This window comes from Coturnix japonica, chromosome Z, assembly GCF_001577835.2.
Source record: "Coturnix japonica isolate 7356 chromosome Z, Coturnix japonica 2.1, whole genome shotgun sequence".
NCBI lineage: Eukaryota > Metazoa > Chordata > Aves > Galliformes > Phasianidae > Coturnix > Coturnix japonica.
In genome coordinates, this window is record NC_029547.1 from 7,466,927 (window position 1) to 7,490,054 (window position 23,128).

Sequence of the window (23,128 nt, forward strand, 5' to 3'; positions counted from 1 at the left end):
TGCCAATGGCAGCGTGGAGGTTGGGGACAGGCTGGGGGAGGACTCTGGAGAAAGGCCACCCAAAGGCTGCCCTTCCCCAGTGTTTTCTCCTGCTTTCCACCATGCATGATTCAAAATGACCTTCACAAAGGTGCTCAGAGAGCCCTGTACAGCTTTGTTTGCTCCCCAGGGCAAAAGAAGCCAGGCTTGCCTTGTCTTTACCTCCTTTCCAGCTTCAGCTGGAGGGACTCAAGAGTGAAAACAGCCCAGGGTGCAGTCAGAAAGCAGAGAAACCAGGACTGCAGGTCAGAAAAGCAAGTGACAAGAGATGAGAGGCTGGATAGCATTGGTTGAATGGATACTGAGCATACTGATCTAGTGCCTGGTTCAGTGTCTGACAACCTTGCCTATGGCAGAGGGGTTTGGAACTAGATGATATCTGAGGTCTCTTCTAACCCAAATAATTCTATGATTCCATGAAAACTGAAGCTGTGACATGGGAGAGACCAGAAGCAGCTCAGATCAGGAGGCAGCACTGCAACTTCTGATCTGATTCTGATTTCAGAGCAAAGCAGCAACACTCCCATCCTTGTGCTGAGGTATTCTTTACTATTTTTCCACTGACATCAATAGCAGTTTCTCCTTCTCTAGTGGGACAGAAGGTTTGCATCAATGGGAAGGGTCATCTTGATCAGTAGCTCTGGTGTGCATGCTGCTGCTCTGTGCTTTCACCAGCTGAGGTGAGCAGAATCCTGCCTGCCATCCCTTTGTGTGAGCCAGCCCTGCTCCCTGTGGTCCAGATACTCTTGGCCACTGCACGCAGCGCTTACCTCCTGGGGAGATGCTGCAGTAGCACAAAGCATTTTGTCTCCACTCTGTAGAAGCAATACAGCTCAGACCCCCTGCTTGAAAACCCTGAGCTGCTATCACTACCGTATCACCACTGCTTTTGTATGCTGCTGTTGCTAGCCAGCGCTGTGAACAGCTCATGGCATGCATTGAGGAGCTGAGAACAAACCCCAGTGTGGTGTGCATGAAGTTCAGCTGGGAAAATGGAAGCAGGAGCACTGCCTCAGCCTGCCTTGGCACAAAGCTGCACCTCCTACTAGGACAGTTCCACGTAGCAATCCAGCATAGCCCCTAGGTCCTGCTGTGTGTGAGGTGCTGCATCCCTCCCTGCCCATTCTGCAACCAGACCTGCCCCTGCATGCCTTTATTTTACTGAACTTAGCCCTCAGCTGCTGTTATTCACAAGGCTGCATCTGAAGCAGGGCTCTGCGTGGCTTTTGGGGGGCATGTAGGTCTGTGTAGCCTGACACAAAACAGATGCAGAGGCATGCTTTACCTGAAGAATTTGCAAGCTGTAAACCTCCCCCTGTTCCCTTTCCTGGCTGGCCAGCAGCTGGGTTCTCACACCTTTTCAGAGTGAGCAGAGAGGGCTGGAAACCAATGCAAAATGACAAAGACCAATGAAATTTTTAACAGATTCAAACTGAGCCTCTGCAGCTGAAGTAGGCAGAAAGATGGTACCAATTGTTTATTTAAGAGACATAACAGGAATGCACCTTTGCAACCTCCCTTCCTTTCCCTTCCCTGAAACCCATGTTTGCAGAAAGAAATGTAAGACCCACAGATCTGCGGTGTGCTGTGAACCTAGCTCTGGATGCAGCAGTGCTGGCATCATAGTAGGGCCCACTCTGCACCTCCCTGTCCTGAACTTATGGAAAGAGGGAGACAGAGCCCTCCAAATGAGCAGACTTCAAGCAGGTGCTTCATCTATTGATTTCTCTGCTGGCCTTTTGGTCTGCAGGGTTCACGTGTTCAAGCTCAGCTATTTAATCACAAGGGCTGTACATAAAACAAACGTTATAATTTTTCACAAGACCACAACTGCCAGAAGCTTTAAGAAAACAAAGCACCAAGCAGCCCCTAAGTCCCCAGGACATACACAGAGAAGGCTGAAGCCCACAGACATTTCTCCAGCAGCCATGCAGGAGAATCCACTTCTGCTGTCCCTGCATGATTTCCCCAGATGTGTTTGCACAGCTGGTCTTGAGGCCAATGAACTGGATAAGGGAGTCGGTCTGGCTTACACAGAGCTGCACAAGAGTATTTTCTTATTGCTGTATATACACCTATGCAAGCAGCTCTCTTTGTTTCATTTCCCTGCCTGAATTCATTGTGCGGTTTCACGATGATGGAATTCTTTCCCCTAATTTCCATCTTTTGCCATGAACAACCACTGAGATCTGTCTGGCCTGACCTTAAGTCAGCATCTCTCTGACACTTTCCCGTGGATAGTGTTTGATAACCAAACACATCTCCCTCCAAGAGCAAGAGTGCTCTCATCTTCAGCATAAATTTATGTTTCCCTCTGCTTTTATCCCCTCCTTGTGCAGGAGAGCTGGGGTACAGTGGGTGTTTTATTTATGTCAGCTCTTTCAGGCAAAACCTCTTGGAGTTAAATACTGGAATCAACCAAAATGTCTCGTTGCAGGGGCTGAAGCTGTGAGCCCGGGGCAACCTGATACCCTTGAGGACATATGGAAAGAGCGAAGGCAAATGAGTGCCAAGAGGCAAATCTGCAACCAGGCTGGAAAGTGTTGCTACAGGCAAGGAGCAGAGCTTTGTGCTGACTGCCTGAAGTCAACAGGGGACCATCAGGAGCTGCTGAAGGTCAACTGCTCTAAACTCCTTTTTCCATTGCCAAAAGCATAACGAAGAGACAGATGTAGGTGAGTGTTTTGGCCGAGGATACAAGGGTGCTGTGTTCTCGATCCTGCTGCCAGCTGCTCCCCAGTGCACTCTTTGTCATGCTCATGGCAGAGCACGTCACTGTGCCTCACAGGGCTCCGTGTACAGCCAGAAGTGGCTGTTTGGATGCAGGGTTGAAACCTCAGCCAAGAACAAAACAGCTGCTTTTTCCCACCTGCTGGCATCTACCGTCCGCGCTGTAAAAGCTGCCCCATAATAAAATTGCTACTACCAAAATTACTGCTCAGCGAGAGCAACGGGGGTTTAGCAGAATGAGAACTGTGCACCACTGTCTGATGTTTTTGCTTCATCTCCTTTCTGTAAAGCTGGGGTCTGCAGTCATCTTTTGGGGTTCTGCAATTTGGTGGGTGATCCTCCTGTTGCTCGCACTGGGCAGGAGACAGCTGGGTCAGAGCTGCACATGGGTGGACCTTCTTTGGTCTGGAAAGATGGGGGCTATAAAACAGAAGGGGACAGACTCTTTAGTAGGAGCTGTTGCAGTGACACAAAGATAAATGGTTTCAGTCTAAAAGCAGGAAGATTTAGATTGGATATAAGGAAGACATTTTTTACAGTAAGGATAGTGAGGCACTGGAGCAGGTTGCCCAGAGATTTGGTGGCATCCCCATCCCTGGAGACTTCAATCTGGAGGAGCTCTGAGCACTGTATGGAGCTGTATGTGTCCGTGCTTATTGCAGAGGAGTTGTACTAGATGTTCTTTAAAGGTCTCTTCCAGCTCAAATGATTTTGTGATTCTCTGTGTGAATTATCACCACATTACAGCTGAGCTTTGCTGTATGGAGGAACATTAACAGGATTCCTCTCCTTTACCTGATGAACTCTGCAACATCTCAGAGACTTTTCACTTTTTGCTTTCCCCAGCTCTGCTCAAATGTATTGGTAGTGGTCTGAGTGCTCTGAAAGGATGAGGAGACACAGGAGCCCCATGCACAGCAATGGATAAAGAGAGTGCTACATTCTTTAAGCAGGGGGAGATGGAAATGTGCGACATGGCAGGAGAAAAACCAGGGACAATTTCAGCAAGACAGGTGGTAAAATGCAATTTCAGATCCCATGAAGGAAAGGGAAAAAAGTAAAAAAAAAAAGACTGAGAAGTCTAAATTATTTCCTGTTTTGGAATGCTTAATTTTTCATCTTCTCCAAAGTATTTGCATAATCTTTTTTATTTGTTTGGTTTGGTTTTGCTTCGCTAGGGGATTTTTTAAAAATGAAACCTTTCTTGCCTGTGCTACCTTGGCAGCCTCTGTCTGAGCACTAACATAATATTCTGTGTTTGCTGTCATCAGAAAAATTGAGCTCCCACTCCTGGGAGCTTTGCAGCACAATTACAACCAAAGTATTAGAGCAGAGAGGCGTTGTGCACAGGGAGGTCCCCACTTTGGCTGGAGCTGTTGTCCCCATGGAGCAAATCCCACCTGGCAAATCCCATCCCCAGCTCACAGGCACCTGCACATCCCCACAGCCCATTCCTGCGGCACCTTGGAGGGTCCCTCTGGGTTTAAAGCTGGGGGCTCTGGGTTCAGGATGGAGGTGTGCCCCATGGAGATGTGTTGGGCAGAGACAGATCTGAAGGCTCAGTCTGTATCTCCTGATCAGAAAGTACAGAACCCCAGATGCTCTGAGTGAAGGCTGTGCCAGAATGTTTCAGCCAGCTATGGACATCTCTCACTAAGCCCCCCCAGCACAATATTGGGCTGAGAAAGACCAGAAAAAAAACAAAAGTAAACGAACAAACAAACAAAAACCAACCTGAATAAAATGGAAACATTTCATTTAGAAATTTTGCTGAAACCCAACATTCAGCCTGTTCCACAAGCAAATATGATTAAACATCCCATCTCCACTTTGGAAACGTTTGCCAGATTTCATCTGGAAGATCACTATCCCTCTCCCTGTGCATATTTTCTGAGGAACAAGCTGTGTACCCCCTCCCCCCCCACCATGCAGAAAAATCAGAGCATGGCAGCACCGTACCACTGTGCTTGTTGTGTCTGGGTGCTGGGACAGACCTGCTCTCAGCTGCTCTGTTCAAAGAACCACAGCCATAGAACCATAGAATGGCTCACACTGAAGGAGACCCTAAACCCCCAACCTGTGCCATGGGCTGGTTGCCCCCACCAGCTCAGGCTGCCCAGGGCCCATCCAGCCCAGCCTTGAGCAGCTCCTGGGATGGGGTACCACAGCTCCATGGGCAGCAGAGTCAACACCTCACTATCCGGTGAGACAGGAGTTTCTTCATAGCATCTACCCTAAATCTACCTGTGGTTTCCCTACATGCACATAATCATGGTGGAAATCTCCAGGTGACAAATTTGCACCACCTGGAGAAGGGAAATGGAAGGACACTTCCAATGGGCAAACTGTGTTAAATTGATCAAAAACAAACAAACAAACAAACAAAACTCTTGAAATAAAAGTGAGCAGTTTTCCAGCTCATTGGTTACCTTGAAGCAGGACAGGATGCGTGCCCTGATGGCCAGCACAGAGCAATCTCAGCCCTTCAGATCTTCATCACCCCAACCCGATGGGAATATTTATTCTGTGTTGACAGCAGCGTGCTCTGGTGTGGGAGCTAATATTAATTACATGACAAACACATCCTTGGCCAGTGATTTGCATGCGGCCTTCCATCAGACAACTCAAGGTCCTGCAGAAGGGGAGCGGAGTACCTCCCTGCTCCCTGCTGCATACTGAGTGACTCCCAGCACAGCACCTGATGCTGTGACCTTCGGGAAGGTCTGAGCGTGTCTCCAGCCCCTGCATACCCAAGCAGGTGTTGGGATTGTCCTGGCGGTGCTCTTCAGTTTGGAGGATCTCTTGTGAAACGATTGCAGGGGTTGCCACCAACTCTCAGGCTGCTCCTTCAAGCAGTGCCATATTTACAGCTTTATTGCCTGCAAAGAGCAGCTGGTGCTTCATCCCGCAGAGAGACTCTCTAACTCGCAGGCTGATTTACGGAGCGTGTCTTCCTCTTCCAAATAAAAATTACAAACAGCACCAAAAAGAGGGAAAGAAAAGTGACTGAGTCTCCTCGTTTTGGGCTCTGCCGTCGTAACTGACAGGTAAAAGGGTGGATGGGAAAATACCTGCTGAGAGTGAGAGAAGATGCACTGAGCTGAGATCCATCTCAATTCCTCGTGAGGTTATCAGTGCCTTGGTGATCAGACTATGAAAATGACACATTGTCAGAGCCAGGTGCCAGCAGAGGAATAGCCCAGCAGTACCAGGGCTCAAACAGAAACAAATCTGGTGTGTTTGAAGTGACCCAGCTGAGGGATATCTGATCCCAGAGCTGTCTCTTATTTTGCTTATCCATTTCATTACCCTTCCTTTCATTCGTGCCTTTCACTGCCAGAAGACAGGGAAATAGCACCGTGAAATCCTCTGGCTCAAGGGGATCTGTGCGGAGATGTTCAGGAAATCTTACGGTTTTTTTCCTTCCATCCAAAATAATAAATAAATTCAGATTTCTCAGAATGAAAACTTGCCTTGGGAAATGGTCAGGTTTGATGGATTTCCCATCTTAGAAAGCAATCGTTCCCAATACTTTTTGGAATTGTAAAATGAAGGGTCTCTGATTTCTTTCAGTGCTCACTTAGAAATGCAACCCCTGGGTAACAGAAATGTTTGAGGCAAGAGCAAAGCAGTTTGCAATGACAGGGCTGAAACATTTCGATTATACCAAGCTGGAAGTGAAGGATTATTATTCCAGATTGAGACCAATTTTGTTTATTTTCCTTTACTTTTAAAAAATTATTATTATTTTTACTGTCTTACAAATGTCCACAGGTGGGGGAAATAGCTTTGCTCAAAGCTCCTGCTCTGCTGGAGTCCCATTATCTGTGTGGACACCGTGAGGATGTGTTACTGGTAGGAAACCGCAGTGAGGTAGGATACTAAAAACCATAGTGTTGCTTCATTGGAGAGGAGCTGTTTTTGTCCTAGTGATGTTAGATTTGGGAAAGCCACGGATGAAGCGGGAGAGATGGAAAATGATCAGGTGCATTAAATCAAGTGTGTCTTCTCAGGAAGATCAGTGATGATCCGGAATAGTCTGCCCAGGGGAGAGATGGTTTCACTGTCTCTGGAGGAGTTCAAGAATTGCTGAGGTGTGGAGCTGAGAGATGTGGTTAGTGGGCATAGTGGGAATGGGTTGGTGATTGGACTAGAGGTCTTTTCCAACCTTAATGATTCTATCATTCTTTGGGGTGGGACAAACCTTGGTGACTTGAAAATAGGTATAATTTGTGTGGGTTGGCCTAGGGAGTTCTTACAAGATATCTGTCATCCAAAAATGGATTCTCACATCACTTTTTTTCCTTGAAATCTCTGCCTCCAATATGAGCATTTGCTGGTACTTTATTAGTTTTCAAGTATCCCTGAGCTTCTCCACTTTAAATTGGGATTTAAGACCTACAGCCCCAACTCTGAGTACTCACTGGAGAAATTCTTTTTCTCTAGGGAAGTGCAAAGCTTTTGGTCTTGTCATGCCTCTCCACAGTCCCAGTCATACTGGAAACACTACAGAGTAAGTGCAGGGTGATACTTAGCTGCAGCCAAATGGAGCCTCCCTATCAGTCATAGACAGAGATGATGTTTGGCCAGGCAGTTACCCGATACCTCATCTAGTCAAGTCACAGTGCTGCAAAACAAAAAGGAGGGGAGTAGGAGAAGATGTTGGCTGCTGCTGATGTCACTCTGGAAATCCCGTTGTCAGGTGATGGAATAGAAAAGGAAGGCTGAAACAGAGAGAGGAAAGAGAAAAATCTGAGGATGAAAGAGGATGGCAGCTGCGGGGGCAGGGTGGCTTTGATGGAGAAAAGACACACACAGTTGCAAAGATTCCTCTCCACCTTCATGTGTGACAAGTCATGTGAATTATTTAATGAGCAGATTTACATATTTTCAAATAATTTTCAATTGTCTCTTCCGCTGCTTCTCACGCTGCTGTTGTTGCTGGAAGCTGCTGCTGATCTTGGAGCTCTTTTGGGGTATGGATTTATAAGAGGAGATGCTTGCTGAGAGACTGCTGTTCCTTCCAGGAATGTGCAGAGAATGGGACAGACCCAGAGAGTAGATGAGATTTCTCTTGGGACCGCACCAGTGCCCCGTTTCCCAGACAAAATAGAATCATTTGCAGACTCCATTAACTCTGAGGGGGGAAGGTGAGCCTACACGGGTACAAGAACCAGAGGGATTGGAGCATGAGGGGGGTTGGGATACTTCCCATAGCTTTCTATAAATATATCCAAGGAGTAAACACTACGGAGGGAGAAGAGCTATTTAAGCTAAAGGACAATGCTGGCATAAGAACAAATGGATATAAACTGGCCATGAATAAACTTAGGCTGGAAATTAGTTGAGGGCTTTGAACCATTAAAGCAATCACGTTTGGAGCGGCCGCCCTGTAGGAGGCAGGAGGGCAGAAATCCAAAGAGCTTTTAAGAAAGTGTGGACTCTAGCTCTAAAAGGGCATCATGATGTCCATTGGCTGCAACAGCAAGGATTGGATTTGGCAAGCCTGGAAGTCCTTGCCAGACCTCTGTTCTTGAGTTTCAGGCATTTGGAAGTTTTGACTTCTTTTTGTAGATGAATATGTCTTCATGAGCAAAAGCAAATAAACTGCTGCTGGAAAAATATACTTGGACACTTTTCAAGATGTTTTAAGAGTGGAATGTAGAAGTTGAAAAGCCAGCTCTCACCTCCCAGTCACTGCTTTGACAGCATGGGCTGTCCTGTCCAGATGGGAGAAGATGATGAACAAGGATGTGATGAAATGTCACCAACCTGTGGGCTCAGAAAGATGTGGCACCTCTGGATGGTGCTGGCCGGGATGTAGGAGGTTCACTCTTGGGCAAAAGAAGTGTCCCACTAGAGGAAACCTAATGATGGAAGGGATTCAGCTGAATTTCTGCAGCAAACAAATCTCTGTCTTAATAGTTTGCTTATCAGAGGCTCTGGTTCATGTTCCCAGACCAGCATCTGATTTCTGATCTGCTCCAGCTGATATATTTTTTTTTCTGCTATTTCCCACCAGCTAACATCAACATAGGGATGTGGTGATATTCCTTCCATCTTAGAGCGGGACCAACTACAAAGTCCAAGGACAATGACAATGGTTATAAGGTTCTCTCAGACATCTCAAACCTGTGCAGGTATCCTTGTAGATAAAAGCCACAATAAGGTTTCCCCACAACCCTTTCTTGTCATTTATTCTTGAACCCCTGTAGATGTTTTGTATCAATAGTATCATGCAGTAAGTAGTTCTACAGGCTAATGATCTGCTGTTTAAAAAGACCTATCTTAATTTATTTACAGTCTGCTACCTGTAGTTTTCATTTGATGCCTCCTAATTCTTCCATTTTAAGGCATGGCAAATACCTAACTCCTCTACATCCCTTCCTTTCTTAATGTTTGGTTTGCAGTTCTTAAATCTAAGCCTATTTGTTTGTTCTTCATACTGTTGCAGTTCTAGTGTTTTGCTTGCTCTGTTTTTGCCCTTCTCCAAATCTTTGCCTAAGCTTCTCATGGTGGGGGAGCACCACAGATTCAAAAACAGTGGCACCAAAAAACTCCAATCTAAAAGCAGCATAAGACATGCCAAATGAATTTATAGTCTCCAAGACATGTGATAGAAGATGAATTTGAGGTCGTGGGGACCAGTGAGGAGCTGCGGCGACTGGGGAGTTGATGGACCAACTGAGTGCTTTGAGATGTTGTATCTCCTCAGTTCCACCAAGAGAATCAACTTCATGGAGGGGCTCCAATTGGACCTCCAAGGCTCTAGGAGCCTTAACTACCCACCTGTGGAAGCTGGCTGAAAATCATTAAACTCTCTGTCCCTTTGGGGCCAGAGACAGATCTATCCAAATTCATTTCTAACAGACTCAGAGCATAGTGTAGTCAGGGCTACACAGCAGCTCCTGTGGTGGGAGGCCTGAAAACAGTTATCAAGGCTTTCCCACACCTCTCCCACACACCTTCCACTGGTGAAGCTCTCTTTGTTTGGACCCATCATTTCCTGACATATGACTGGAGAAACAGCAACTGCCACAACTGCTGAAGCACTGTAATTTAGTGCCCCGGTTGCTGGGCAGCAATTTAAACCACTATAATTTCAGGGGACCCACAAAGGAACCCTTCTCTAATTGAGTCTTTTCACTCCAGTTGCCCAAGAATGCTTATAGAGGGGACAATGAGCCACTACAGGAAACATCAATGTAAGAAGTTGTTGGAGAGAGAGAAGAAAGAGTCAAAGCTGCTTGTAAATTGACCGCAGATTTGAACATAACAACAGCATTTCACAAGACCTCATATGAAGATCAGCCTCCTTTAACACATTTTTGACAGTTCCTGGTTAAAAAAAAAAAAAAAAGAAAAGAAAAGAAAAAAAGAAGAGAAGAAAAAGAAAAAAGAAAAAAAAAAAAAGGAGGTAGGAGGTGAAGTAAATAAACCATAGTAATTCTCCCTGTTGCAGACTGCTTTCTGGCTCATGGAGATGAAGTGAAAGGAAATATGAAGCAGAGATGGCTATGAGCTCCTTGACTCAAAGGAAGCAGAGGACAAAGCCTCGCTAAACTCCTGATCAAAGCTACCTGTGGTGTGTGAGTACAGCCTTGGGGCAGGGCTGTGTCCCACCACCCATATCCATCACCTTGAGACCACTTCTGCTTTGAGTCTGTGGCAGCAAAGGAAGCCAGATATGAGCCTGCACCTCAGCCCATGTCGTTTGTGTTTCCTCCTTAATACAATCCTTGCTTCTTGCCCTCCCCTCCTGCCTCTAGCCCCCAGTATTCCCTCTTTTCACTCTAGCCTCCATCCAGCATGCTTTGGCTGCTTCTGAAAACCCTAATTAAGAGCAGTTGCCCACCAGTCCCCCCTGAGACCAGCGCAATCCAGTTCGCGGCTGAGCGTCTTTTCAGTATTCATCAAGCTTCATTCTTTGGCACTTGGCGACAATTTCATCTTCCTCTGGGGACACAAAGGAAGGAGAGATGATATTGCTGTAAAGAGATGCTAATCATGCTATGGGGATCTCCAGAAGAAATCATGGAGACCTTTGTTGCGCGACGCCAGGTCTTGTTGTCCTCAGCTCTTTGTTTCTCCACTGATTTCTGAAAGATGCCGGGCGGGCAGGGAGGGAGGGTAGAATTTATAACAATATTGAAGGGCAAGGGAAGGGCAGAGCTTTATTTTATGACACAAAGAATGCTACGAGCTATTCTGAATTGGGTCTGCCTTTTCACTGCAAATGCATGCAGTGCCAAGCTGGTGGGGATGGATGGGGATCTGCTCTCACCCCCATCTGTGGGGTAAGTACTTTTGTTACAATTATGATTTCTGGTTTCTGGCTTGCTGGGAGCTGCATACAGATCAGATAGGCCCCCGAGTGTCTGGAAAGCTCTGGCTGCACAACAGTGTTTCCTCTTCTGGAGTTTAAGGGGCGCTCAGGGAGCCTCTTGAGGAACATGTGGAGCCAGGAGTGGAAGGAGGATGCTTCTGGATTGACAGTGACTGATGGCTTATGCTGAGTGGGTCTCTTGCAGCGGTGCCAGCAGCAGAAACCACCTCTTAATGACAGAACCCAGGGGCTGTGCGTTCCTCCTCCAATGCAGTGTGCACAGCCTGGGGCAGCCTCGTACAGCCTGCAGTGAGATGCGTCCAAGATCTGCTTCTCTACTCTCCTGCAAAGCCTGAGGAAAAGGTCACCTTCTGCTTGGGTCTTGGTTGTAGAGAACAGCAACCAGCTGGATGGCGGGTTGCAGGTAGAAACTGAGTACTCCCTTTGAATGGTAGGATCCTAAAAGAATATAAAAATTAAGAAAAAAGAATCACGTTGCTTTGCTATGCCCACTGCCAGTGATTTCTCCAGCTTCTTTTCTGTCCCCACAGATGAAGTTGGGTAAACATGGTCTTGCCTTCCAGTTTGACCCAGTGCCTATGAGGTGCATCCTATAGTTGTGCAGTGCTCACTGTCTGCTCACCCTTTGCCATGGTGGCTTAGGTACATGTCACAGCCCAACATGCTCTGTGGGCTGACAGATTTGGTGCCTGCAGAGGTCTTCAAAGAGTTAACTTCCCTCCAGATACTCTCAGCAGCTCCCTGAGCACAGTGACTTGAAACGCGCCGGCCGTGCAGCAACACAGCAAAGACTGGAGCAAACCATATGCTTCTGCACAAGAATAACTGCATCATTAAAATCCTGAACCAAGAACTCAAAGGAGCATTTGAAGAGTACACAGCAGCAGGTCCTGAATCCTAACTATCAGCTTCTTTTCCCCTTGAATCCTTTGCATGGGCTGAATGTGAAAGCAAAATGTATAATCAATCACAACAACCCACTTCCTTCCTCCTTGAGTGACTCTCCAGGCATATGCCCACCTCAGGAGTGAGCCATAGTCTGTAACAGCAGGGAAACAGAGGGGAACAAACAGGTAAAATAGCAAAGAGAGAAAGAGTACATGAGAGAGAGAGACAGACTCCGGTCACTGCTTAAACTTTGCTTATTTACAGCAGCAGCATACATATGAAGATCTATGGCACTTACACCCAAATAAATCCTCCCCTGGAGACAGGTGGCAGATTTCCCCCTCCATTATTTACAGCCACTTCTCAGTGAAAACTGCAAGCTGTAAAATGCCCATACAGTGCTGGAGAGATTTATGGTCCTCCTGTATTTCACACACTGCCTAGGCCTGCCGTGCTGCCTTTGGGGAGACATGGCAAATGGACTCCAAGGTGTTTGACAAAGATGAAGTCTCATTTATTACTTGATGCTTTGGAGAGAAGTATTTGTACGCTGCAGCCTACACAGGTGGCAAAGGTTAATCCTCTCCCCTGCTGTCAATTCAGCTTTTTATGAGCACCGGGAAAGGCGATGTGCTGGGGAAGGAGAGGAGCAAAGGAGGAGAGGCTTGGAACGGCACCTGCAACTTGCTTCACCCCATGCCCTTGACCAGAACTGAAGGAGACCTGGGACATCATCATATCACCAGCCCACCACACAGCCAAGCCTGATCTCTGTGCAGTCTTTGGTCCTATGAGAGGGGAGCTGATGTTTTCACGTCTTCACAGCGGATGGGATTTCCTTTTGGCTTGCAGGCAGTGTAGCATCCCAGACAACCATCCCCCTCATCCCAGCATGATGTGACTCCATCTGACAGAGAGGTGTATGGAAGCATGAGGACTTCAGGACCCTCAGCTTCAGAGTACCTTATACAAGCTTGGACCTCCAGAAATACATATTTTCACCCATTGCTGATGGCAGAACCAGCACGAGATAGGACCACTGTACAGTGTGAGTGAAGCCAAAGCAGACAGCCAGCACGGTGCCAGTGTGCTGCCTTCTCTGAGTACAGAGGGCTTCAATCTCCGGCTCTGTCGATAGAGTGCTTTTCAGCAGCACTAAATTCTTGCAAAAACTCAAACATGAAAACATAAAAATAAAAACATGGCATAAAAAACACACAATAAAAATACAATACCAAATATATCACTTAACTAAAACCGCTGACCCAGCAGCTTTGATGTTAATGCATTGTCTGTAACAGCATGGCATTCCAGCTGAATACTAACGGGCTGCAGAGCCTGAGCCCAGCCTTGCTTCAGAGGGTTCTGATTTTACTACTCTGATTTCTGCAGTCAGCCCTCCTCTCCTGGGGTTTATTAGGTCTCCTTCCCACCATAATCAGCCAAGAGCTGTTGTCACTTTCTCCCCATCGTTAATTAAAGCTGGGGAGGAAGTAACCCCCTGAAGACCCCTTGGAGGAAGAAGAGGGAGAGGAAAGCTGAACCCAGCATGCCTACAGAGCTGGTTCAGAGGAGCACTGTGTTAACAAGAGCCCTGTGGATGTGAGAGGGATGAGCAGTCGGCAGGATGGCAGGAACAGATGGTACCCAGTTACGTGCAGCATGGCTCCTGGTCTGTGGGATGTGCAGTATCTTCTGCTCACAGCACTGGCTGCCTCGTGCCTAATGGCAGCACCAGGCACAGCCTCTGCAGAGCTATCCTTATGTGTTCTCTTCCATGCAGCAAGGAGACACCTCAGTAAGGGTTCTCTGCTGCTCAGCCCTTGCATGGTGCCAGCAGGAAGCTGCTGAGATGAGTGCAATGCTCCTGTGCAGATCTGACTTATGAGTGGCATCTCTGTACTCTTATTCAGTGCCTGCATGCAGGAGAAAGGTCAAGTGAAAGCCTTCATGAAGCAAGACAGAAGTAGAGTCCCCAGCAGTTTGAAACCATGAATGCCCTGAATCAGAAGATGCACCAAATTATAGAATCATAGAATCTTGGTAGGTTGGAAAAGATCTCCAAGATCATCCAGTCCAGCTGTTTACCTCCCACTAATATGTCCTACTAAACCACATCCCTCAGTACAACATCGAAGTTTTCCTTGAACACCTCCAGGGCTGATGACCCCACCAGCTCCCTGGGCAAACAGTTCCAACACCTTTCTGAGAAGTTTCTTCCACCACTCTTTCAGAGAAGTTTCTCCTAATATCCAAGTTGAATTTCTCCTGGTGCAACTTCAGGCCATTCCCTAAGAAGGTTCACACCACTTTGATGATAGAGAACCTGGTGGGATCCAGCATAGAATTTCACTGCTGACTGCTGCTAGATGAGAATGGGGTGAAGATGACCTTCTTACTGTTCAGTCAAACCACTGCATTTCAGCAGCAGTTGAGCATAGAAACAGTGAGAACTGAATCTGGAGGCTTTCACTGCAGACAAACTACTTTCAGCTACAGCTAAAGCTATCAGTCCTAGAAGGTGATGGCTCTGTGTAGCCCTGACTAAGATCACGTTCCCTGCTCAGTCAGTAACTGCCAGGCAGGCGGCTTGTGACAGCTACCATCCAAAGCCTCTAAATCCACATTGTGAGCATTTCCAGCCACACTCCGTCCTTTGATTCCAGCAGCTGGAGTCATCTGAAACAAAGCAATCTATGTTTTCCCTTCCTCTAATGTCACGGTGACCAGTCTCCTAAGGACAGCATCCCATCTATGCACGGCTCCTTGGTGAGGTAGAAGGTAGATGATGCCTCTTCTGTCCCCAGCTGAGCCAGCACTTAATTCCATGAACGTTCTTCTTCCATATTGCATTTTTATTCACCGACATAAACCAGCAATAGGAATGTGACCAAGGCAGAAGCTCCAGGGAGCTATAGCCCAGTCCCAGAGCCTTCCAAAAGTTTCACTGGAAGAGTAACTTGCCCTTCTTTCCTCCATCTTCCTCATCCTTTTCCTGCCTTGGTGCAGATGGCAGTGCTGGGCTGAGGTCTGTGCTGAGCAAACTGAGATGTGCTTGCTGTCTTTAGTCAAACAACAGGGACTGCAGCTGGGATGTGCTGAAGGTAGAATGGCCTCCCCCACTCTGTGAGCTTGGATGCCCTCTAGGGAGGGTAAGACACTGGTTATCAGAGGCAGACTATTGTGAAGAAAGTGTCTCACTTAGAATCATAGAATCATTAAGACTGGAATAGGCCTCTGGGATCACCTAGTCCAATCACCAACCCATCGCCACCACTTGACCTACTAGAATGAGAAGGAAAACTAAAAAGTTGCTGAAGCATCCAAGGAGGAACCTTAATAGTAAGTACAATTTTGAAAGCTTAACCTTTTATTTTCCTGGCAATGTATTCATCATTGCAACCTGGTATTTGTTCTTCCTTTAACCTAGCTCTTGGCCTTGTGTGACCCAACTATGGCAAGCTTCCCTCCCACAGGCACAGCATATCATGACACAATGTGCTTGCAGAGCTGTGCAGAGCCACTTGTTTCCTCCATAAACACCAAAGTGTCTGGTGGTGCTGCTATTTAGCATTATGGGGTAATGGGTGTCGGGAGGAGGAGAAATGTTTCCCAGTAATGGGTAGAGAGCAGGAAAATACATCCAGTAAGTGTATAAATCGACTCACTGGTGTAAGGGAGCACGAGCAGCACTCTCACACCAAGGGCATGAGGTTTGCCTGCCTCTCTGGACAAGCAAGGACCTCTCCTGCAATAGCTTCTCAGACCACACACCTTCTAAGTAGGACAGAGATGATCATCACTCTCCATCTCATGGCTCCATTATTGGACAGACCAGCACTCCCATTTACACCACCCCAGGAACAACATTTGGACGTGAGGCTGGAACTGGGGAAGCCCCAAGATAGACTATTCTCAGAACTGCTTTCTCACTTCCCAGTCCTATCAGAGGTCCCCATGGTGCTCCATGTAGGACTTCACTTGCCTTGCTGTGTGCTGCCCGCAGTTCCTCATGCTGGAAGTGCTCCCTAGTTTTAATTAAGGATTTGAAGACCCAAGTCAGTAAGAAAGAGGAGAAAATGCTAAGAACAGCTAATTTCTTAAACTGCTCTCTGGCACCTTTTAAAACTTACCTCATGTAGCAAATTAAAAATGCTAATAGATAGCCTATAAAAAAAAAAATCCTTTCTTCTCCATAATTTTAGTGAGCCGAATGGCTCTGTGCATCAATTAGCTATGGAAAATGAGATTTTGTCCATTGGGAAAGGACCAGGTTGAAGGCACAAACTCACAGGCTGGCTTCTGAAGTGCTTCACTCTCCAAAATGCTTTTAGCAAAGCCATGTGGGGCCATGCTGAGCTGCTCCTTTCACTTGTGTAGCCCTTACAGACTTATTACTCCTCCTTACCTTTTGTCCCAGGGTAGACTGTGAGTCTGGTCATTCAAATGGGAATGGAGACTTGGAGCAAGAATGGTCCCTTGTCGTATTTGAGAGAGCTTGGTCTCATCTGGGTACTGCTGTAACAGTAGTAATTAATACAAAATGAGAGCAGACACATAGGCACAACACTTCCATTGCCTCAAGTTGTCTTTGGAGAGATGCTATCTGTTGTGTTCTACTGCTCGCAAGCAGCGCTCATTGCTGCAGGGACTTCAGTTTGTGTTAAGCTGGTATCACAGCAGCTTTACAAAATTAGAGAGCAATTGAGTTTTGAAGGTTTTGCAGATCCCAGGGGCAAGGGTTGGGAAAATCACTTCAGCCACTGTCCATCAGGTTTGCAGGTAGAAAATAGAAAAAAAACTTTTTACCCAGAGGACAGTGAGGCGCTGTCACAGCTGCTCAGAGGGCTATGGTGCCCCATCCCTGGAAGTGCTCAAGGCTGGGTTCGATGGGGCCTTGGGCAGCCTGAGCTTGTGGGACAACCAGCCCATGGCAGAGGTTGGGTTTGGGTGGGCTTTAAGGTCCCTTCCAATGTAAGACATTCTGTGATTCACTGCAGTCAGAGATTTGAGTGCTAGACTCCCACTGGTGAAACAAGCACTCTACTCAATCAATTCAGAGAGCCTTGAAGGAAGGATGGAGAATAATGAATGGTTTACCCAAAGCAGGGCAGACATAAGAACAGAAATGGATTTGGACACCATCTGCAGATCATGCCTTGTGTACCCACATAGCATTCAAGTGAAGCAGATGAGAGATGGATTTTGAGTCCCCAACTCACAATTGACTGCCCAGACATCAGAATGACTGTGAAACATATGAAAATATCCATGGTCACTGGACCTTCCAGGATACACATCAGTAGTATGTGATTGCTCCTGGAGCAAGAAGGCAGACTACACTATTTCTACTCAACAAAAGCTTATTCCCCTCATGTTAATGTTTACATCCTTTTCAGTCTTGTCTCCCAGTTGTCTTCTCCGAGAAATAACCAGTTGTCATGTATGTCTTGGAAACCCTGGACCAAGATAAGTGCTCTGTTAAATACATCATCACAGTGTATTGATTTTATGGGTCAGGTGGTGAACCTTGGAGGCAAACAGTCCAGGGAGCCTGAAGGAGGTCATGGACAGCATCACAGTCACACAATTTGGAACATATCCAGTGGCTCTGCACTTAAAAGCTTTCAGACAACTAAAAGCAGCCTTGGAGAACCAGGAAGGTCTGAATACTAACTCTGGAGCATGGTTAATGAAGCTTCTGGGTTTGATGTATTTCAGCCATGTCGTGCGTTCCTTCTCCTTCCACCCTCCCATCACTGCAAGAGAGTGGATGGGGAAGAATGAGAAAATTACAAGTGGAAGTTTCCACTTTCCCTCTGAAATCCTCTTGACTTTCGAGTCCCTTGAGGACTGTGCAAGTTCATGGCAAAGCAGACCTGTCCAAATGAGCAGTGACACTTTGGTAATTGCACAGGGCAGGAGAGCTGCTGCAGGAAGCAGCAGGCAGGGGGACGTGGATTCCCACATGCCCTGATCCTGACATCATTGCTTTCAGGGAGTGTAGAAATAAGGCAACACTGGTGACCCTGGGGATGCAGTGGATTTTCCGAGCTGTTGAAAGCTGTTGTGGCCAAGGAGCCCCTCTGTGACAGCACAAAGCAGCGTTCACATCAGGTGCCCTGACAGGGTGTAGTCAGACTCGCAGGCACTGGGCTCTAGGATACAGCGAAAGATACGATGAAGTTATCCAGACTCAAGTTGTTGAATGTTTCTTCTCCTCCTGGCTGACAGACAGGGTTAACCTCCTACCTCACTGGGCTTTGCAGCTTCGTAGCAAAGATGTGTCAGGCTCACCGGTAGCTGTTACATCCATAGATGCATAAGAACTACAGAAGGACAAGTCTACTGCTCCACATGTACCCAGGAGGAAAGGGGAAAAAACACACAGGTCTGAAGGACCCTGATGGTCGGCATGGCAGCAAATGATGTCCAGATGGTGACGGCATTTGCCAGCACTGATGAGCAACACAACATGCAGGCGAGTCATTACTCTCAGGTGATGGTTGGAAACATTGTGAAAGCAATGCCTTTCAGGTGGGTTGTGAAGATTCACCTTCACCCTTGATGTCTCTCCAGTTCCCCAGCAGGAGGTGAACACTCTATGACCATACCATACTTGGGAAGCTAGCAGCCACAGGTGAACCAGCATGAAACCAAAGTACTCAGGGCTATAAGCTTTTTATCTTATACAAACATGAAGTTCACTTTAATACAAAGGAGAGAAAAATGAGATTTATATCTTCCATGTTATGCTGGCTTGGGATATAAACTTAATTAGAAAGACTGAAATGTCATCATCTCCTAGAGGAGTGAGCATTTTTTCCACACCCTGAGCATCTTTCTCAGTTTCAGAGCATTTGCTGGCCAAATAGATGTGATTTGCTATTTCTTAAAGTGTGACGTCTCACTGTAAAGAGTGTGGAACTGACCCCGTGGATAATACTGAGCTCATTCTGTGCTCTGTTTAGGGAAAATTCTTGACCCATCCTAGCCTGACCTGGATCGTGTATGGACACGAGTGTGTTTTGCATCCATGAAAAGCCCTGGGAGGAGGGCTGCAGGCATAGCATCTCTGAGCCATGTAGCTCCCGGCTGTGGTAGCAGCTGCTGGCAAGCAGAAAGCATATGGAGGTACATAGGTCAGTGCCTCCTGGAGCCTGTCTTAGCTGCGCAGATCATGAGCTGAGCAGAGCTGCAGTGACAAGCAATGATCTTGTGCTAGTAGACACTGACATCTCCAAGGGGCTGTGAATTTTGTAAGCGATTATTTAATCTAGGAGGTGATGCATAATCTGACCTGTACATCTTTCTAATGCAATATGCAGTGCTCATACTTGCAGGACTTCAGGGATATGGTTACCAAAAAGGGGCCTGATGCCTACAGCACAGTGATGAAGCTGTGTACCTGAGGTTGTTCTTGGGAAGTGTATCAGTATACATCTCTTCCTTGAGGGTGCAAACAGCCTTAAAACTTCTTCCATCTTCCATGGGACAGGAGCCAAGTTCTGACTGTTCCAATGGAGAAGACAAGTCATGACAGTGCATCTGACAGCATCATCTCCTGTTTTCCATTCTATTTTCTGTTCCATTCTATGAAACTTCTCTCACAGCATGGGCAGGGTGTGTTCAGGATGGAAACTTGGGAAGAATGGTCATGTGAGAGTAGTGTCCAAGATGGAAAGCGTAGATAAAGTGCAAAGCAGGGGATGGGTCCACTTACAGAAGGTGAAACATGCATTAGAAGATCAGGGAGGAGGTGGCCCTGAGAAATGAGCTTAGAGGTGTCTGACACAAATCTGCCTTGTTGCTTTGCTAAGCCCAAATACTGGCATTCATGCAGCTTGGAAAGAAGGCTGGACACATATCTATGTGAACGTAAAGGCATGATCTAGACATGGCCATGCAAGGAGAAGCTGTTTCCAGAGGTATAGCCAAAGTGCTTTGGAGGGAATCATAAAATCAAAGTACCATAGAATGGCTTGTGTTGGAATGCACCTTAAAGACTGTTCTGTTCTAACACCCAGGAAGGCTTGGAGGTTTCTTCTAATGCTGTGACCGAGTCAGAATGAGCCCTAAACCTTGTGCCCTGCAGCAGTGACATCTGTGCCCAAGCATGGCCCACAAAACACACACTCCTTCCAGCTGAACCCCATTAAATCATCAATTTCTCAGTTTCCCTTAATTACTGAGATCAATGACTACATAGCCCTGCTTTCCTTCATACATTTCCTGCTTCTTCTGAATGTGGAGCAGCTAATTGCAGTTCACTGCTCATCCTAATGTTTCCTCTCTCGCTTACTTTCTCTCTCTTCTGTAATTTACTGGCATTTCCTCAGCACATTTAGGCCATGTTGGCAGCTGGATTCTGCGATAAGGTTGTTTTGACATCTAGTGATTGTTGGTCGATAACATTTCTATCCCATAATGAATAGAGGACGGGGACAGCGAGAGGAAGAGCGAGGAAGGAGTGATCTTCAACAGTTAGGAGATGAGATCATTATCTCCTGGAAATATGGGAAAGGCAAAGTGAGAGGAGAGAAGCGAGGCTGTCTTCACAGCTGAGAACAACCTAATAATCGCCTTTCACAAGGAAGGGATGGCTCAGTACAAACATGGGGACCCTAGGTACTTTCTGCATTCCTGGCTCCAACCACAGCAATTGGATCAGACTGTAGGGATGGGGCCAGGCAGGGGATATACAGGTCTGACTCTCCCTCTAGCTAGAGATATTGATTGTTGGATCTACCCATATGCTCTTTGGTGCTGGTGTGGTATCAGCCCACTATGGGGATCCCAGAGTGAGGAGGGTAATGAGAATCTTCACCTGTGTGGGAGCCTTTGCCTTTCGCTCTCATCCAGCTGATAGAGTTTAAAGTCCATCTGCAATGACGGACTTCAGCTTGTGAAGTCCTGCCTTGCTGGTCTGCTCATTGCAGGCAGAGGCAGCAGGATTTGTATGAAGAACAAACTGCACCAGACCTGAGATGGCAAGGCTTTACTCCCTCCACTGCCCATGTGGACTTAGTGTTTGCCTTGGCTCTAGGACCTCTGTGCCATTCTCTGTTTCCAAGATGGACAGGCTTTGAATAAACACCTGGATGGAAATGCTGTCTCTAATGACAAAGCCAAGCTATTTAGCACACACACTGTTGGGTAGGCTGGTGATCATAGGCAAGACAAGCACTCGGTATGGACTTTCATCACTCTTAGTCCTCCCCAGGCTGAGAAGTGATGATGCTTCACAGTCAGGGACATTTTTCTGGTCAGCAGCTGTCCAGTTCCTGCCTGGCACACCAGAGCTCTAATCTGCCACTTTCCAGCACAGAATCACAGAATCACCAAGGTTGGAAAAGACCTAAAATATCATCCAGTCCAACCGTTCACCTATTGCCAATAGCTCCTACTAAAGCATGTCCAGATATCAAAGCTGATTTTGCCTTCCTGTCCTCATGCTTGTGACACGGGTCTCACTGTGTGAGCATTCCTGGGTTCTGATCCATGCCTTCAGCAACAGGCAGCAGTAAGCTCAACTGGTCAGGGCAGTGCCACCATCCTGGGCATTGCAAACTGATGCTCATATGGAGCAACAGGCGGTGAGACAGCACAGTGTTTCTGGCTCTGCGCCCAGGTGGAATAAATCAGAGATCCACAGCACGCAGGGACTCAACAGGCAGCTGGGCAACTGCCCATCACTCTCCAACAGCACTGCAGCCTTTTGTAGCCATAAAATCAGTGACAGAGTTCACAAAGAAAGGACTGCTCATTGCTGAGGAAGTCCCAGCACAGCTGAGAGGATGTGCTGGGAAGGCAGTGCTATGCATTTGTGCTGTTGTATCTGTCTGAGGTGGACACTGCTGGCTGCTGTCAGGGGCTTCTGTGAGCCTCAGTGCAGCTGTCCTTATCACCTGCCCTTTGACATTGCTTCTGTCTCTGTTGGCTGTAGAGAGGTTTGAAAGCCATGGCACAAACTTGTTAAAGAGCTAAGATGAAATGTAGACAGGATGGAGCTGAGCTCAGATTTCTGCCACTTGCTTCAGGTTTTCCTGGATTTGAGCCTGAGTGGTGCTTACCCCTGCTTCTTCCCAAGCCCTGTCCACAGAGCTTTTCCCACAAGGACAGGCAGCAAGGGACAGAAACAGCTTTTCCTCCCAAATTTGCCTTCTGTCACCTGTCACCAGTGAGAGTTTTGGAGAGAAGCACAACAGACAGGGTGCATATGGCCATGCCCTCCCTGCTCCCAAGCCTCTCGGGTGGTGTTTTTGCCCTTAATAGCTCTCGATGGGATTCTCTTTTTCCCTCTAATTTGTTTAGTCACTTGTGGAAGCAGTCGAAACTCTTGTATCTATCAAATCTGTTGGCATCAAGATCTGCAATTTGAACACTTATTGAGAAAACAAAAAGCACCCTTTTGTACCTGGTGAATTCCCTGGGTGCTTCTTTGCCCTTGCACTGTAAGAAACAGCAGAGAGAAATACTTCATTTGCTACCTCCTTTAACCTGTCAGGCTTTCCCCAGTGTCTCCATTCAGCTTTTTTCCTCAGCTGCAGAACCCTAACTGATTTCGTCACTTGGTGTTCAGCGTTGTTCGCTAGCTCTGATCAGTTCTGTCACCTCTCCCTGTGCTGTTTCCAGCTCTGTGCCTTATCTGAGCAAGGGGCTGAGGCCGCAAGCAGAATGGGATATGTGGCTTCAGCCAGTGAATGTGCACAGCCATCACTTGCCATGCTCTCCCCTCAGAAGCACATCTTTCTGCTTGCTTCCTTGACTGCTAATGAGCAGGAATATGAAGGGTTTTTTGTGGTTTTTTTTTGTACACCTGTCTGCAGCAGCTCCACTTTGCAAGGTTGAAGGCATGTTCTTGGCACATCTCTACTGGATAGAGCTGTGTGGGATTTTTCCCAGGTGCGTTGCCTTGCTCTTGCACGAGGCCTTGTGGAGACAATGTGCTGTTCCTTGCAGCCTTCATAACAGAGTCAAGTCACAGTATGGAAACAATAACCTAACTCTGCCTCAGGGCTTCTGAACCCCAAATCAGGAAGGGCAAAGCCGGACTAGTCTTGCTTTAGGTTGGTGAAATATTAATGACTCTGCTGCTTCTTGAGCTGTGTTTTAACAATGTTT

General features: G+C 47.0%; 2 long non-coding RNA genes across 3 annotated transcripts; one reads left to right on the plus strand and one right to left on the minus strand.

The window, feature by feature from the left end:
- Positions 1–17,490: 17,490 nt before the first annotated feature.
- Positions 17,491–18,071, minus strand: LOC116652518. The gene is made up of 2 exons (XR_004305620.1): positions 17,884–18,071; positions 17,491–17,763 (listed from the first exon to the last, which is right to left on the minus strand). It is a non-coding gene; the product is annotated as an uncharacterized LOC116652518 (long non-coding RNA).
- Positions 18,072–18,104: 33 nt separating this feature from the next.
- LOC116652517 lies at positions 18,105–18,737 on the plus strand. 2 transcript variants are annotated; one of them, XR_004305619.1, is made up of 3 exons: positions 18,105–18,204; positions 18,323–18,503; positions 18,584–18,737. It is a non-coding gene; the product is annotated as an uncharacterized LOC116652517 (long non-coding RNA). The 2 variants fall into 2 exon arrangements; XR_004305618.1 differs by having other exon boundaries at positions 18,134–18,503.
- The last annotated feature ends 4,391 nt before the right edge of the window (positions 18,738–23,128 follow it).